Below are 8,069 nucleotides of genomic sequence, written 5' to 3' on the forward strand. Positions count from 1 at the left end.
GCACCGCTCACGTTAATGAGTTTAATAGTCTGGTTCAAGCGGTGCCAGAGGAGTCTGATACAGCACCTGATCATGGCGTCACTAATTTATTCAGAGGAGGAAAGTCAGCAGAAATGTCAAAAGTGCTTTATTATAAGGGCAGGGTCTTGCCCTTATATTAAGGCTGAATTGAATAAATGGAATTCTCCCATAGGGAGTTCCATGAGGGAGAGTCATGGTGTTTGAAGGACTACATCTCAAAAGCTATTGGACATACTGAGCTGAAATTTGGCATATACGGGTAGAACTGAGGTTTGTTTTATTAGGTAGCTCTTATTCCAGTGTAGGGCCTTTTGTGGTTAAGGTAATTGAGAAAGTTACAATTTTTTTCACAATTGGCCAAAACACTGTATGCCCCTTTTAAAAGATAGGGAAGTTCAACTGTGCATGCTCAATAGGTGGCCTCCTGTAGGGAGTGTACAGTGGCTTCACTTGGGTGAACAAGCATGGCTTCCTTTTAGCCCTCATCCCATTTTTATTAGGTATACAGTGTATATATTAGATGTATATGGTGTATATAAGTATATATAGTGTATGTCAGTAATTCCCACAAGCATGGCTTCCTTTTAGCCCTCATCCCATTTTTATTAGGTATACAGTGTATATATTAGATGTATATGGTGTATATAAGTATATATAGTGTATGTCAGTAATTCCCAACCTCGGTCCTCAAGGCACATTAACAGTCCTGGTTTTAGTGATATCCATGGATGTGCACAGATGGTTAAATCAATATAACTGAGGTACTACTTAAGTCACTTGTGCTCAAGTATGGCTATCCCTAAAAGCTGGACTGTTAGTGTGCTTTGAGGACTGTGGGGGGGAACCCCTGGTGTGTGTATTGGTGTAGGCTACAAGATATATATATGTGCATATATATATATATATAACAGTACAAGGCCCAGCAGCGGAGCGCTGCTTCCCCTGGCGCTGTCACACTGACTCACCCCTACACAAGGGACTCACCAGGTCAGTAGGAGGAGACCAGTCTGGATCATACAGTATTTATGGGCAGATGGCAGAGGGCAGGGGGAAATTACTGAAACTACACCTCCAGGACTTCGTGAGCAGTGGACTGCACCGATGAGACACAGCCGCAGGGGATAGCAGAAGGCGGGCAATTATGTGCCAACAAAAAGAGGCGTCTACACATCTTACAACTTCTATCTTTTATACTGAAACTCTTGCTGCCTCTGTGTGTGATGCCAATCTCCTAGAGTGATGCCATTGTGCTAAGCCGTCTGTGTCTGTCCATGGGGAGCATGTTCCCATCCAGCTGTGAGTGGCAGTGAGGACTCCCTCTAGGTGCACATTTCTATTGCCATCTACTATATGTTTCACACAGCTGAACCCCCTTGTGTATTGTACAGTACACCAGCCAGGGGACCCTCCTGCACTTCCTAGAGACCATGCAGCCCAGTACAGAGCAGCCTGCAGGACCAGGAATGGAAACATGGCGTTCTATGTAGATAATAGTTTCAGACTGGCAGTGAGATGAAGCCCCCTGCTGACTGAGGCTGGGTGTGCCATGTGCCAGCTATAACTGACAGCTCTCTGTGGGAAATAAATGTAAACAACGGTCAGGGCGGATCCAGGAAGATGGCAGTGTCTGAGGACACACCAGGAGACTCATCTGGATCATGTCTCTGGGTGGAGGGCAAGGGGAAATGCCCAGATATCCTGGCAGCAGCAGCACTGCCTAAGCTCAGGCAGAGACTGATTTCCAGGTGTTAGACAGACCATAACTGAAACTTGATATTGTCATCCATCAAATATGATGTGGAATTCAAATGGGCTTCCTTAGGAACCAGTCACTCCATATAGATGTAAATGCATCTAGAAATAGGTCTACAGTACCTAGTCTTCCCCAGCAGTCTCCCATCTGGGTACTAGCCAAGCCCAACCGATGTTTAGCTTCCAAGATCAGCCAAAATTGGGCGCTGACACCGGGGTATCACTGTAGAAAACACACAGATGCATACAACAATAATAGGGGTAGGTCTACCGGTAGGTCTACTGGCATCACCAATTTGAAGAAGAAAAAGAGAAGAGGAGTTCGAGGGGGCAGGAGGGAGAAGCTACAAAAGAAGAAACATGTAATAGATGCAAAGGACAAAGGAATATTTAATTTATCAAAACACATACTCTAAAATGACATTTTCTAAGGAAAGATGTTGCAGTCATAAGAAATTTTAATGAAAATGAGTCTAATTCTGGACTAAAAGGGAAGTCAAAGTATTACCAGTGGGAATCAAAATGGAACCACTTGAACATCTTTTATGAACCGGTAAAAAAGGATCTCTGCAAATAGATAACACAACCTGCATTTAGACACAACTTGAAAAACTAGGAAAAAGAGGCATTGAGGAACCTACGGAAAAACAAGGACATTGTCATAAAACCAGCTGATGAAGGGGGGGATTAATCATCATGGACAGATCCTACTATATAAACGAATCTCACAGACTTTTAGGAGATGAGAATTCATACATATTATTGGATAATGATCCTCTAGAAAGTTATCTGGATGAATTAAGAACACTCCTTGTCTACGGATTACACAAGGGAATTTTAACTAAAGAAGAATTCCAGTATCTCTTACTAACCAATCCCACTACCCCCATCTTCTACTTTCTCCCGAAAGTTCATAAATCTATGGTAAATCCACCCAGGAGACTTATCATCGTGGGAATTGACTCTCTAACTTCACATTTGTCTGAATATGTAGACATATTTCTGCACAAATAATGTATAATCATACCTCAAAGACACAACTAATGTACTACAGATTATAGGAAACATTGAATAGAAGGAAACTTATATGTAGGTAACAATCGATGTACAGTCTCTGTACACATGCTTCAAACATAGTAAAGGGATCAATGCATGCAGGAAATATCTGGATATGGGCTTATCTATTAGCACTTTACACAGAGTTTTTAAGTGACATAATGGCCTTCATTTTAAATCATAATTATTTTATGTTTTCAATACATTTTATAGACAAATCTGTGGCAAGGCAATGGGGACGATTTTTTCACCCAGCTTTGTCAATCTCTTTATGGGGTGCTGGGATAAAAATTATATTTACGAAAACAGCCCCTTTAGAGAGAACATAATACTGTATAAATGGTATATAGATGATATCTTGATAATATGGGAAGGACTGGATGATCTTTTTAAATTGTTTTTAGAGCACATTATGGCAAATAATATGAATTTAAAATTCACATCAAACACTAATAAAGTCTCCACTGAGTTTTTGAACTTGATTCTAATTGGGGAAGACAACAACATCTTTACAAAGAACTTCATAAAAGAAGTGGATACAAATAGTTACCTCCACTACAAGAGTGGCCACTTGAAAAAGTGGAAGGAGAACATACCTTACTCACAATTCCACAGAATAAAGAGAAACTACAGCAAGACTGATACATGCAGAGAACAAATTCAGCTATGTACCAACATATTTTTAGAGAAAGAATATTTTATTATTATTATTATTATCATTTATTTATATGGCACCACAAGTGTTCTGCAGCGCCTTACAAAGTACATAGACAAATAAGTAACCATTGACTTACAATACAATACAATACAATACAGGACATGGATAAACATTGCTATATTAGCGACCTTTACGCCCGCATAAGCAGCCAGGTGTTAGTTGCCCTAGTGGGGAGTAAGAGATAAATTAAATTACAGTAGGGAGAAGCACAAGAGGGTAGAGGGCCCTGCTCGAAAGAGCTTACATTCTTTAAGGGAGGGGAAGACAACCAGGAGTGAATACAAAATGGGGTAGGCAAGGAGAAAGGAAGATGTAGCAGCAAGTTAGGATGAGAGCTGGAAGGCTTTAATGAAGTAGTGGGTCTTAAGAGCTCGTTTGAAAGATTGTAGAGAGGTGCAGAGTCTGATGGGGAAAGGGAGGGAGTTCCAAAGGTGAGGAGCAGCAACGGCAAAAACTTGGAGGCGGGAGTGGGAGGAAGTAATCAATTGGCATGAAAGGCGGTGTGTATTAAGTGAACGAAGAGGGCGGACAGAAGTGTGAAGGGAGATGAGATCAGAGATGTAAATGGGAGAGAAATGGGTGAAGGCTTTGTAAATGAGTGTGAGAGCCTTGAATTGGGTTCTGAAAGGAATGGGAGCCAGTGGAGGGCTTGCAAAAGAGGGGAGGCAGATGTAGAGCGTTTAGAGAGGAAGATGAGCCGAGCAGCAGCATTGAGCACAGACTGGAGAGGAGAGAGATGGGATTTGGGGAGGCCAGCTAGGAGAAGGTTACAGTAGTCCAATCTGGTCATGACCAGTGAATGTACAAGGGTTTTGGTAGCATCCTGGGTGAGAAAGGGTCTGATCTTGGAAATATTCTTGAGATGGAAACAACAGGACTGCGAGAGGTTCTGAATGTGTGGTTTGAAGGAGAGGGAAGAGTCCAGTATGACTCCAAGACAACACACTTTGGGACTAGATGATATATTTATGCCATCTATTAATAAAGAAATAGTGGGACATGATGTTATGTGGGAGGGTGGGAAGACTATCAGCTCAGTCTTAGACATATTAAGTTTGAGAAATCACTGGGACATCCGGGAAGAGATAGCAGAGAGACAGAATAAATAGAAACTACAGCAAGACTGATACATGCAAAGTACAAATACAGCTATGTACCAACATATTTTTAGAGAAAGAATATCCAGTCACAGTCCTTTCTAAAGCTGCTAATAGAATTGAAACATTGGAGAGATGAGAAGTACTTGAATACAAAAATTGTAGTAATAAAGAGAAAATCATAGTTCCATTTATTACTAAATACAATGCTCAAGAAAATATGATTTACAATGCTTTTAACAAACACTGGAAGATTTTACTAATGGACTCCATGCTCAAAGAGGTCCTCCAACCAAAACCACCTATTGTCTTTAATAAAAGCCACGAGTATAAAGGACACCCTGGCCCCCAATATGTTGCGAAACATTGACACCTCATAAGATAACACCTTTCATAACTGTCCAGGTAGCTACAAATGTGGCAAATGTAATGTGCGCAAGCTTGTACATCATCAAAGAAGAACATTCACCAACTCCAAGAATGACAAAGCATACAAAATCAAACATCATCTGAATTGTAATTCCACCTCTGTGATTTACTTACTGGAACGTACAGTACCTGTGGAATAAAATATGTGGGCAAGACAAAGAGAGCCCTAAAACTTAAAATTCAGGAACATGTCCGGAACATTAAAAATAAAGTTGAAGGACACCTGGTTTCGAGACATTTAAATTTTCATTACCACTCTATCTCAGAGGACCTGACATTCAAAGCTATGTAACATGTGCGATTAGGAGAAAGAGGAGGAGATCTAGTTAACAAGTTATCTAAACATGAAATGTATTGGATATTCCAACTGGATACTATAACTCGTCATGGATTCAACGACAGCTATGAGATAGCTCCTCTTTTATAAAATACGGCAGTAGACCTACCCATGTTATTGTTGTATGCATCTGTGTGTTTTCTACAGTCATACCCCAGTGTCAGCGCCCAATCTCGGGCCGATCTTGGAAGCTAAACATCGGTTGGGCTTGGCTAGTACCCAGATGGGAGACAGCTGGGGAAGACAAGGTACTGTAGACCTACACTAGATGCATTTACATCTATATGGAGTGACTGGTCCCTAAGGAAGCCCATTTGAATTCCACATCGTATTTCAAGGATGACAATATCAAGAGATTTTTCATCATCTTGAAACAAACAGATTCTGTCCTCTTTGTCACATCATATTTAGAGGACGATAATATCAAGAGAGTATTCCTACTCATCTTGAAATAAACAGACTCTGTCCTCTTTGAACATCTGGGTCATTAAAATTTGTGACCGCCTCTTCTACATCTTTTGCATAATTTTTTTACATTTTTTGCAGCTTCTCCTTTGTTTTATGTATTTTTGTAGTATATAACTAATGTACACATAGGCCCTCATTCAGACCCGGACGCAAGTGGCCGTTTGTACGTTCGGCGTACGTACAGAAATATGTTAATTCAAGCGCTCGCTCGTAATTTCGAACGCAGCTAAACTTCCTCCCCAAACTCTACCGACCCCTCCTCTAACTAACGAGCGTGCCAAATATCGAGCGTACATCCCCAATGTGGCTAGCAGGGAACGCACGCAAAAGTACAAACCGGAAGTGGGCCTGTCAGATTCCAATTACCTGCTCGTTTATTCTGCCTACCTCCCTCAATCGTATCATGCCAATCAATATATCAATTATCTTAATTGCTCATCAATTTTAGTTTTGTTTTTTATTTGAAATGCAATAAACTTTACTCTTGTCCGTGTTTGTGTTTACCCGCAGAATACGTACGGCTTAAACATTCGCTTTTATTTGTCAAAATACATGTTTGAGGAAATTATCCATTTGTTTTCTTTGTTTTTACCCACGCATATTTTACTGGGTTAATTTCTTTATTTAAATTAGCTTACGCATGTCACTGCATCAAGCCTATCATAACTCTCAATAGATTTGTGGCCCTGTCGAACACATGACTCATTCACTAACCAATAGAATTTGTCCTGTTAATTACCCAAATACATTAGCCAATCAAATTTATTTTCGGGTCTTTATTAAAATTGTTTTATTTAAAATACACCATTGCCATCATGAGAGCCTCGGCATTCACCAGGCGCGAGCTGATGGTCTTAACCGAGGTGATGGACAGGCGGATCACCAGCCAGCCTCCCCCATCACCAATAGGGAAAAGCGTTCCGCATATGCGGAGGTACGTGGCCGCCTGCATTCCTCCGGCTCACGCCGCCAGATCGGGCAGCTGGAGCGCAGGTGGTCCGACCTGCAACGGCGGACGCCCCGCTTGCTGGCATGCTTTCGCATGCAGATAGCGGAAAGTAAGGTTTTTTGACTGTGGTTTTCAAGTTTATCTTTGTGGCCCTAACTGCATGTGCATGTTTTCATGTATGGCCTATTTATTCTTTGTACTCATATCTGCATGCGCATGTTTTCATGTATGGCCTATTTATTCTTTGTACTCATATCTGCATGTGCATGTTTTCATGTATGGCCTATTTATTCTTTGTACTCATATCTGCATGTGCATGTTTTCATGTATGGCCTATTTATTCTTTGTACTCATATCTGCATGTGCATGTTTTCATGTATGGCCTATTTATTCTTTGTACTCATATCTGCATGGGCATGTTTTCATGTATGGCCTATTTATTCTTTGTACTCATATCTGCATGGGCATGTTTTCATGTATGGCCTATTTATTCTTTGTACTCATATCTGCATGTGCATGTTTTCATGTATGGCCTATTTATTCTTTGTACTCATATCTGCATGGGCATGTTTTCATGTATGGCCTATTTATTCTTTGTACTCATATCTGCATGGGCATGTTTACATTTTTTGGGGGTTAAAAATTAGCGTTTAACAAGGTGATGTTCTAAAATAACCACAATTTGTTTTCCATCATTTAGGGGCAGAGCGAAGACTATGGCGTCATCGCCGTCAAAGACGGCGCTCTTGGCCCCTCTCCCCAACCCCCAGCCAAACATCCTCACCCCAAAATACCCTAAATTCCCCCTCCTCCCCAGCCTGCACAGACCCTGTGGCACATCCATCTGTGCTTCTTCCCCTCCATCCCAATTCCCCCTCCCCTCCAACCACCCCTCTCGTGACTACCCCTCCCCTGAATCCGAAATCACCCCTCCCACCTCGTTGGGGAATGTTGCCACCTCCGAGGAGGACCAGGGAGTTGGTTCTGGGCCAGGCGTAATTTTGAACGGTATGTTTCCCTTTTATCCTTTTTTGTGTTTTAAAATGTTTGGATCTAATCCTGTGTCTGTGCCTTTTACTTTTTTTGGTTTGTCACAAGTTTGGGTATATCTCTGTTTGTCTTTACCTTTTACTGCTGATTTCCCCATACACATATCCTACATGGCAAAACTGTTTATTTTTTTTTGCAATTTTTTGGGTGTCCATTTTTGTGTCCTTTGGTTTTTTGGGTTAAATGTGCTTT

This window comes from Taudactylus pleione, unplaced genomic scaffold, assembly GCF_031769625.1.
Source record: "Taudactylus pleione unplaced genomic scaffold, aTauple2 ptg000186l, whole genome shotgun sequence".
NCBI lineage: Eukaryota > Metazoa > Chordata > Amphibia > Anura > Myobatrachidae > Taudactylus > Taudactylus pleione.